A 7441-nucleotide genomic window follows, 5' to 3' on the forward strand; every position below is an offset into this window, starting at 1 on the left:
AGCTCAAGGTAACATGCTACCTGTTGCCAAGGAAACCAAGCGTCTGGAGCCCCCACTGAATCACTGAACTCTCAGATATTTTGGAAAGTGCTTCAACCGTACCGTACACGATGCACCTCGCAAGACTGGAAAAGGGCCCCAGCTGTGGGCGGGAGGTACGGATTAAGCCACGGGGTTCCAGCCAAATTCCCTCCATCCGCTGATGACTGGAGGAGAGTGGGGACGTTGGCCGGGCCAGCCTGCAATCTCGCTGTTTTCCATTTGGGGGAGCTCTGGTGCCATTATGCGGTGCAGAGCGCAGGAGTCCGCTCTTTCTCAAGACACACTGTTGTGAACCTAACAGTGTAGAGTCACCGGGAACAAGGACAACATTTCACAAAAGAGCGATCAGAACACCACAGGAGGTTTTGCATTCCGTTTGAACCCGAAACGGACTCTCCCGGACGTGGTCTGTGGTAAATAGGTTTTCTCTTTTAGTTGCACCTGCCAATTTCAGTTTGTTGTTTGTTGTGTAACCAGGTGAAATATCTAACACAGGGATTTGATTCCAAGGTAACATCAGTGTACAACAGTACCGCGAATCATACGTGCAAAGGGCCAATCACTTTGTGAAAGCTGAAATTATGCTGCTGTATATTTAGCTGTTGGGTCCAATGTTATTCATGACAGATGACTCATGCGGTTCGTCTACCGTTGGAAAGAAAAACAGTCAAACCAGCAATGGTATGTCGCTGCTGCCTTACGTGGCTCAAACTCATGCTCTGCACTGTAGTCCACCGTAGGGCTTTTAAACACTAGCTCTGGTGCATATAATGGTCATTAAATCCACGCTGTTAGCAATTAGCCTGTGCAGCTGGTATTGGTTTAGCAGTGCTCGGCAGAGGTCAGAGCTACTTTGAGAAAATGGAATTAAAAAAAGACTCCCACCGCCCACCAACACCAGCTACAATATTTACAAGTCGAGTAAATAAAGGGTTAACATGCTTTTATCTATATCAAGGTTGCATTTTACCGGTTATATAAAATGGTGCATTCTGTCCTATTCAGCATTGCTTGTTATTTCCTTGCCGATAAAGGGCTGGTTGAGTAACCGTGTGAGTCAGGCATCAGTACAGGCATCAAAAGGAGTATGCCGCTGGACAGTGGGAAAATGACTTTTTGTCCGAATGACACACAAACATGGTTGCATAGTTCCTCTGGGAGGGGATTAAGGATTGCTGTGAATATTATGTTTTATTAGTACAGTGTTTACTTTGTCAGCAGGTGTACTTTCTCTGCCAGAATAAAGACTCTAGTTGGATCTAGCCTGAAGTGTTTTCTTGACTGGATTCACTGTTGATTACAAGACAGTGGTGAATTTTTCCTTCTCAACCCAACACAGGTGTGTAGGCCATGGTGCTTTCCTGTCTTGGAGTGTTCATTGGGGAACTCAGTGTGGTTTGTCTTTATGAAATTCAGAGTCTCTTTATGGCCTTCAGATTTGATAAGCGAACAAAAATACTGAAGTGATAAGTCTGGAAAGTCTGCTGCTCAGTGGTAAGTTCTGTACCAACACTGGGAGAAGAAGAGGCCATCATGTATGCTGATGCCAGGGTTATATACTGATGCCAGGGTTGTATGGTCATGCCAGGGTTATATGCTGATGCCAGGGTTGTAGTCAAGATATTTAATTTCTTACACAATCTGAGACCATTGCATGAGTTGCAAAAAAAATGATAAAAGAAAGTCACAGCACAGCCTAAAAATAAAGTTGTCTGAGCGCACCCAGCTTAACAAACTTTGTGCAGATGACCCATTTAACTTTTTCAAAAGAATCTGAGCAATGGAGGAGGAGGGGGGGGGGGGGAAGTTCCCCTCAACCCCAAAGCCATCACGTACAGGTCCAGCAGGAGTCTGCTGCACTTGTGATGTGCTGTAACTCAGAAACATCCATTTACCATTTACCGTTTAGCATTTACCATTCTCTGCTGTGACTCGGCCTGCTGTATCATCTGCTTCCCCTGTAACCCCCCGCACCATAACGTGCTCACTCCCAGCCCCGCCCCCTTTGCCCATCTCCCACGGTGACGCCGCCATTCCAGAAGGCCGGCCCACCTCTTCTCCCCCGGGCCACGCCCCCCCCCCCCCCCCCCCCCCCCCAGCCCTCGGCTTGCTCCTGCAAAACAACCACACGCCGTTAACCCCTTCCCGCAGACAGACCCCCCCGTGGGACTTGCATAACCGAAAAAACATTCAGTGTTGCGAGTAGCCCCCTCCATTCGCTGTTGTTTTTCTTCTTTTTCCGTATCAGATTGATAACTGCGCCCTGTCAGGTTGCCACGTCGCCATGGTTTCCGAGTCGGCGCTGCCCGGAGAGGGGGAAAGAGGACGAGGCGCGCCTCGGCGTTTTCTCTCCCGCTGGAACAATGATGAAACCGAAGTCAGCTGCTGTGGTGTTTTGCCAAGTCATCAGTACAGCATGTGCTTTATCGGGGACGGAAAAACACGGCCATGCTGGGCTTTAAAAACAAAACAGTCAAAAATACAGGACTGGGGAGGGGGGGTGTGTCGTCCTGGGACGCTGGGAGCAGAGGATGGACGTGAATAAAGGAGAGATCTGCTGCTCTGAGCAGCGGCCTGCCTGCCTGCTTTGCAGACTCTCTGAGCAGCGGCCTGCCTGCGTTACAGACTCTCTGAGCAGCGGCCTGCCTGCTTTACAGACTCTCTGAGCAGCGGCCTGCCTGCTTTACAGACTCTCTGAGCAGCGGCCTGCCTGCTTTACAGACTCTCTGAGCAGCGGCCTGCCTGCGTTACAGACCCTCTGAGCAGCGGCCTGCCTGCTTTGCAGACTCTCTGAGCAGCGGCCTGCCTGCTTTGCAGACTCTCTGAGCAGCGGCCTGCCTGCTTTGCAGACTCTCTGAGCAGCGGCCTGCCTGCTTTGCAGACTCTCTGAGCAGCGGCCTGCCTGCTTTGCAGACTCTCTGAGCAGCGGCCTGCCTGCGTTACAGACCCTCTGAGCAGCGGCCTGCCTGCTTTGCAGACTCTCTGAGCAGCGGCCTGCCTGCTTTGCAGACTCTCTGAGCAGCGGCCTGCCTGCGTTACAGACTCTCTGAGCAGCGGCCTGCCTGCTTTGCAGACTCTCTGAGCAGCGGCCTGCCTGCTTTACAGACTCTCTGAGCAGTGGCCTGCCTGCTTTACAGACTCTCTGAGCAGCGGCCTGCCTGCTTTACAGACTCTCTGAGCAGTGGCCTGCCTGCTTTACAGACTCTCTGAGCAGCGGCCTGCCTGCTTTACAGACTCTCTGAGCAGTGGCCTGCCTGCTTTACAGACTCTCTGAGCAGCGGCCTGCCTGCTTTACAGACTCTCTGAGCAGCGGCCTGCCTGCTTTACAGACTCTCTGAGCATCGGCCTGCCTGCTTTACAGACTCTTTGAGCAGCGGCCTGCCTGCTTTACAGACTCTCTGAGCAGCGGCCTGCCTGCGTTACAGACTCTCTGAGCAGCGGCCTGCCTGCTTTACAGACTCTCTGAGCAGCGGCCTGCCTGCTTTACAGACCCTCTGAGCAGCGGCCTGCCTGCTTTACAGACTCTCTGAGCAGCGGCCTGCCTGCGTTACAGACCCTCTGAGCAGCGGCCTGCCTGCTTTACAGACCCTCTGAGCAGCGGCCTGCCTGCGTTACAGACCCTCTGAGCAGCGGCCTGCCTGCTTTACAGACTCTCTGAGCAGCGGCCTGCCTGCGTTACAGACTCTCTGAGCAGCGGCCTGCCTGCTTTACAGACTCTCTGAGCAGTGGCCTGCCTGCCTGCGTTACAGACTCTCTGAGCAGCGGCCTGCCTGCTTTACAGACTCTCTGAGCAGCGGCCTGCCTGCTTTACAGACTCTCTGAGCAGCGGCCTGCCTGCTTTACAGACTCTCTGAGCAGCGGCCTGCCTGCTTTACAGACTCTCTGAGCAGCGGCCTGCCTGCTTTACAGACTCTCTGAGCAGTGGCCTGCCTGCTTTACAGACTCTCTGAGCAGCGGCCTGCCTGCTTTACAGACTCTCTGAGCAGCGGCCTGCCTGCTTTACAGACTCTCTGAGCATCGGCCTGCCTGCTTTACAGACTCTCTGAGCAGCGGCCTGCCTGCTTTACAGACTCTCTGAGCAGCGGCCTGCCTGCCTGCTTTACAGACTCTCTGAGCAGCGGCCTGCCTGCTTTACAGACCCTCTGAGCAGCGGCCTGCCTGCTTTACAGACTCTCTGAGCAGCGGCCTGCCTGCGTTACAGACCCTCTGAGCAGCGGCCTGCCTGCTTTACAGACCCTCTGAGCAGCGGCCTGCCTGCGTTACAGACCCTCTGAGCAGCGGCCTGCCTGCTTTACAGACTCTCTGAGCAGCGGCCTGCCTGCGTTACAGACTCTCTGAGCAGCGGCCTGCCTGCTTTACAGACTCTCTGAGCAGTGGCCTGCCTGCCTGCGTTACAGACTCTCTGAGCAGCGGCCTGCCTGCTTTACAGACTCTCTGAGCAGCGGCCTGCCTGCTTTACAGACTCTCTGAGCAGCGGCCTGCCTGCTTTACAGACTCTCTGAGCAGCGGCCTGCCTGCACTGAACGGGCGTGGCCCGCAGGGCCGTGCTGCTCGCTGCACTTCTCGTCACCTGGCTCGTCAGCCAGGCCTCCAGGGGCTTCACTCAGCCAAGACCCAGACATATTTTCTTAAAGCTATTTTTAAAAAGCTATTTTTCCTGGGTCGTTATTTCCCCTCGGTCTGATTCTCAGAGAGAGGGAATAAATATGGAGTCAGTAGTGGGTAAGCAGCAGACCGGAGAGGCAGGGCTGGCCAGGTGCGGAGGGTGTGGAGTGGAGGAGATTCTTACACTGTGGGGAGAGGGGAGCAAACATAGCGGCACCAAGGTAAAGGCTAATATCCTGTTTAAGACCCTCCCACCCACCGCATATTCCACCTAAACTCCTCTCTTGTTAATCCCTGAGTAAGACCCGGCGGGGAGGCAGCCACGCCCAAACCCGTCACGTGTCAGGAACCTAAACCTGCCTGACGGGGGTGACTGGACCAGACCAGCAGGAGGGGGGGGCGGTGACCCCGAGCGCATGTGACGACAGACAGGCGACCGTGGCCTTCGGGCCCCGCTCTGCTCGCGAGCAGCAAAGCATCGTGGGAAAAGGATTGGCGCTTTTGCGTCGCTGTTCGTCACAGAGTGAAATACCAGACGGGCTCATCCCCTGAGTGTGACCGCTCGCAGGCGTCGTGTGTGCCAGTTCACACATTTTAAAGACGCTTTACATTTCTGGCGTGAAAGAGGAGGCGTGTGGAACACGTGAAGCGCTGAGCGTAAACAGTTTTTTTCAAAGGAACTTTCACCCAGCATGCAGCGGTCCATGAATATCTCCAAATCAGGGCAAAGTCCTGCGGGGGGAAATGGAAGGAACATATTTCCTGTGGATAATTAGACTCTGGAATGGTAAATGAAAGACGCTGCCCCCCCACCCCCCCGCCACCTCCCACCCCCCCCCCCCTCCTTTTAACGTGCACTCGTTTTTTTTTTCTCCTTTCCTGTTTTGCAATGTGGCCAGAAGCAGGGGTAGCCCTCAGATGATGCAATCCCTCCTCGGCCCCACCCCCCACACCCCCCCCCCCACACACACACACACACACATCCAGGCTCCATGCAGCACAGAGAAACATGTACCCAGGAGCTCATGCCCACATTTCATTTCTCTCTCCCCCCCTTCCTCGCCCCCCCCCCCCCCCCCCCCATTTATTTTGAGTGACGCAGTGAGGCGGGGTCCTGGCCTTCGGAGGGCCGAGAGAAGTGCCCGCGTGATCGCAGAAACGAAAACATCTGCCCCGAACGCCCTCGCTCCCCTCTCCTTCTCCCCGCCCCTGCTCCCCTCTCCTTCTCCCCGCCCCCGCCCCACCGTCCCCCGCCCCCCCCGCCGCCGGCCCGCCACAGGCCAGCTGGGTCCCCACTCCCCCCCCCGCCTTCCTGCGCCCTTACGCAGGCTTTAAAAAGAACAAGGGAGGGGAAAAAAGGAGAAGGCAAAAAAGCCTCCCTTCATATCTATTTTTAAAGCCCTTGATCACAGGATCAAACCCCGCTGGTAAAATGTCATCTTTTATAGTGCAGCCCACTCATGCTCAGTAGCTCAGCTGCAACAGGAAATACAGGGGGTTTACTCCCCCAGCGCCCTGCGTGACGTTACCCCCCCACGGGCAGCGCTAAATGGGGGTGCAGTCACCTGAGCGGATGGATTATTGGGAGGGGGTGCAGGGGTGTGTGCACATAAATCAGTGTTTATGCAGAAGGTAAATCAGTTGTGGCTCTTAGGAGTGGTCTGCTGTGTTGTACGTATAGATAACTCTTTGGCTGCGGCCAGCTTGGGTGTAGCTGTGTTAAAGTTGACGGGTTTTAACCAAAGAAGGAACTGGGACCGCCCCACCTTACGGTCAGCCTTGCAGTTGCTGTATGTTTCCATTTGAAGACCGACGCGAGTTGACCTCTGATTGCTGAACACAGCCGTGTCTAGTTGTGTACACGAACACACACCTCCGATTTATTGTTGAATCTGTTTGTACAGCCAATCGCACAACAGCTCTTTCCCATTTGAGATGTTTTTTGTGTTGTCGCGGCATTCAAACTGAAAGCTAACGCTGCCACTCAGTGGTCTTCCTGCCACTCAGTGGGCGTAACCGCAGTGACTTCCGCTTGCTGTGACGTCATGTGCACTCCCTCTATTCTGACCTGCCTTGCTAAGGTCAAGGCTCGATCGCACGATTCGACTGGTCTGTGCACCTAGGGACTCAAATGACCTGGAATTAATGGAATTTATTTTTGCTTTTTAATTCCCAGGCGAGCTTATGATTTTCCTGAAACTAAGCTCTCTCTATCCTCTCCGGCCTCTCTCTCTCCCTCTCTCTCTCCCTCCCTCCCTCCCTCCCTCCATTTTGTCATCCTCCGAAATGAAAATCAATCCACCGCTAAAAATGGCTTTTCGCGGATTTTGGCGTATCCCAGAGCGGCCTGCGTCACGGCTGCCCCTCCCAACAGCGCTGCTGGGCCCTGGCGTCCCAACATGGTGTCCGGTGCTCTCTCCATGGTGTCTCCATGGCACCGGCATCCGTGACCCAACTGCCCTGAACTCTACATGATAGTTCATCTCCTAGCAATGAGAACACAACAAACAGCGCTTGCTATTTGGGGTTTCTGGCCATTTAGCTCCGTTTCTTGCCCTTGTTCTGCTTTCTTTGTGACAGTTCTCTGTAAAACAAAATACCCTACACAAATAAAACTGATTTGATTTGATTTGTTTGGATTGCAGAATTCCTCAGTTACTGGAAATGTTTTTTTTTTCTTGGACTCCTTGTGGTGCAGTGACTGTGTGACTCCTTGATTACAGATAGGGGGAATTACTCTAACGGGCTCAAATAGCTCAAGTGGTTATCATCTGGGGCTCACGCATCAGTTCAT

The 7441-nt window shown here is 53.9% G+C and overlaps 1 long non-coding RNA gene across 2 annotated transcripts in view; it reads left to right on the forward strand.

The window, feature by feature from the left end:
- Positions 1-7441, forward strand: part of LOC118217882 — a 41974-nt gene continuing 34533 nt past the window's right edge. Inside the window, exon 1 of one of the 2 annotated variants that reach the window (XR_004763331.1) lies at positions 1-455. This is a non-coding gene — a long non-coding RNA (uncharacterized LOC118217882). The remainder of the gene's footprint in view (positions 456-7441) is intronic. The other variant, XR_004763330.1, reaches the window with a different exon arrangement.

Source organism: Anguilla anguilla, chromosome 18 (assembly GCF_013347855.1).
Source record: "Anguilla anguilla isolate fAngAng1 chromosome 18, fAngAng1.pri, whole genome shotgun sequence".
In the NCBI taxonomy this organism is placed as follows: Eukaryota; Metazoa; Chordata; class Actinopteri; order Anguilliformes; family Anguillidae; genus Anguilla; species Anguilla anguilla.